The sequence below is a fragment of the Micropterus dolomieu genome, linkage group LG01 (assembly GCF_021292245.1).
Source record: "Micropterus dolomieu isolate WLL.071019.BEF.003 ecotype Adirondacks linkage group LG01, ASM2129224v1, whole genome shotgun sequence".
Lineage (NCBI taxonomy): Eukaryota > Metazoa > Chordata > Actinopteri > Centrarchiformes > Centrarchidae > Micropterus > Micropterus dolomieu.
Genome location: NC_060150.1, coordinates 19,639,082 through 19,641,875, shown reverse-complemented (window position 1 = coordinate 19,641,875; position 2,794 = coordinate 19,639,082). Strand labels below are relative to the sequence as shown.

General features: G+C 39.8%; 1 pseudogene; it reads right to left on the bottom strand.

Annotated features, from left to right (window-relative positions):
* Window positions 1-2,794, bottom strand: part of LOC123977882 — a 90,514-nt pseudogene that overhangs the window by 18,856 nt on the left and 68,864 nt on the right.

Here is a 2,794-nt window from a genome sequence, read left to right as displayed (position 1 = left end):
AGGATCCAGCTTGTTCTGTGACTGAAGCCATGCCAGCTAGATAAATACAGAGATGATGACTTTTGATAACTGCAACGCACTCGCTTGCTGAGCGGTCGGCTCAGATTGTAGCTGCTGAAGAAGAAAAGCTCTGAGATGGACTGAGGCCCTTTCACTCTGCCACGATGTGTTTATTAAGTACTTTGATAAATTAACAGCTAAAAGAAAGTTGTTGGTGGAGAGCAATGTTTAAAGTCATGTTACTTACACAAGACTGATTCTCATGCCAGGAAGACGCCATCCATCACTTCTGTCTATCAACAGCTATGCAGCCCAAATCCTGGTGATGAAAACGTTTAATTTAATTTCAACAAAGTAACTTTTTCCAAAAGTGAACAGGCTTGTCCACTGTTTGAGTTATTTATTTATTTAGACAAGAGTCTCATCATCTGCCAAAATGGCTCCAACACAATATATCCAACAGCACAGTTTGATGGCAGACTGTCACGACTCTCACAATGTAATTCTTTGTTCTGAAAGCTACCATACAGTATGCATGTATTTGTATTTTTACGTTTTGATTATTTCATTTTGAAAGAAAAACGCATTCCAAAAAAGTCTAATCTAAAAATCTATCTTATTGTTAGAGGCATTTTGGTACTTTGGTACTTGGTAGTTTTCAAATGTGTATACTGTAAATTAATTATCAAACTTCTATCAGTAGATTTATTAATAGCTTCTTTCCCGCTTAGAAACTCGCATTATAGAAGATAAATTACGCAACCAGTCAATCTTCAAGTTTCATACTTCTTTTTTAAAACTTGCGGGATGCAATGTTTTTTGTTGATGCAGTGGTTTGTATGTGTACACACAGAGAGGCAGAGAGGCCTCTGTCGGCATCACAGCAAGGTGGTAATCAGGCGGGGATCTGTGTTTCACTGAACCGATCAATAACAGGATTGCCGTGTGTTCACATCTTGCAACTGTGCAGGATTATCAGGTTGTGTCGATCCATCATGACTTGAAAGGTGGTCAATGGCAGAGCAGCCGAAACTAAATAAGTGGAAGAGACATAATGTAGCTCTGATTTTCAAAAGGATCCTGCTAGCGGAGAATTTGGTGTGTTGCTTGTTAAACTGTCAGCTTAAAAGGAACATGTAAATACTCTGTATAGAGTCTTTTTTCTGTAACTGAGTCCTTGAAAGAATACGGATCCAGTATAAGAAGCTTTCAACCGGTCTCTAATATGTCCAACTTCTGTGGAAGTGTTCATTTTTCTTGATTCTGTTGCAGCAACCTGAGTAGTAAATAAAGGCCAGCATAATACGCGTAACAGTCGTGCACGTGAATAAATTTTTGATTAATAAAAACAATTATTAATCAAAAACTAATTAATCAAAAAATGTATTAAAAAATAATTTTAAAACATTTTAATTAAAAATTATATAAAAAATGAATTAATAAAAAAAATTATAATAAAAAAAAATTAATAAAAAAAAAAGATTGGGGTCATAGCAAGGTTGAACAACAAAGACATGGGGGTGTGAAAATAGGGTGTGTATTAGGGCATGTCTGGCCTCATCCTCTATTAGCGGGGGTGGGGGTCGATCACCAAAAGGTAAAGACGGGTGTGAAAAGGGGGGCTTTGTGTGTACGGGATGTCCGGTGTTATCCTCTAAAAGCGGATGTTTGGGAGTGGCTTTAGCCATGGTTGTATATATATAGCGGGCTAGTTTTTTGACTTACATCTGACTGCGAGAGTGTGGAACAGTGTGACTCAACGATTTTTGGGACGAATCCATATCAGAAAGAGCTATTTTCGTGCAGAACAACAGCGCCATCTTTGCAGCATCACAATCATGGACGTCGCAGGTAATCAATTAGGAGTAATGACTCCAAAACGACGTATAATTATAGATCCTGTTGCAATGAGTATGGCTCCCAGAAAGAAGACACCCCCAACAACATTGGCTGATTTTCTGGACCGAAAGGCATGGGCGCCTCAGTTTGAATGGCCGGTGGAAGATTTTAGAATGTCGGGATTCTTGTTTGAGCACGGAACAGTTCATCTTTATACAAGAGAGCCTGATGAAATTTTTCTTTGTGAAAGCACACCGCACATTAGTTTTTCAGCCAAAGACTGGAATTACTTCAGAAACAAAGTCTGTAAAGATATGAGTGCTTCAAAAGGAGTCTATACCACACAATGGTGCGGGTCTGTGCCAGGAGAGCTCTACCGTGTAGAAACAGACCTTGAAGTCTACGACCCAGAATCCTACATCTTTTTTAGATCGTGCAAGGACGATTCTATCATTCAAAAGGCAAGGATGGGGACCCCAGAGCAACAAAAAGGCTACCCCATCACGTCTAAAGAGTGGGAGACGTGGTTCAGCACCGGCTTTGTGGTCCAATGGGGAGAATGGGATAGAACCTTTGACATCTTCTCACACATTGATAAATTATTCAGATGGTGTAAACCTTATGTTAGCTATGTAGGGAAAAGAAAGAAAAGAAAACTTTTTGGTCCTGAGGACAAGCAAGATGAACAACACACAACACAGCAGACAACCTCAAAGACCTCCACGACGGGGCTGACGGTGACATTGTTCTAATTAAAATGTTTTGTGCAGGTATGAGGACATGTGCATCGGGTGAGGGTCTATCGAGCAGCCCTAAATATTTTCCAGTACTACGGGACGATGATAACTCATGTGTGGATGACTATGGCAAAGAACTGGGGAAAAGAAATTTAACATTTCTCGTTCCTGAAGAAAAAGCAGAAGAGGACAAGAGCAGGGCCAAGCCGTTTAAGGGT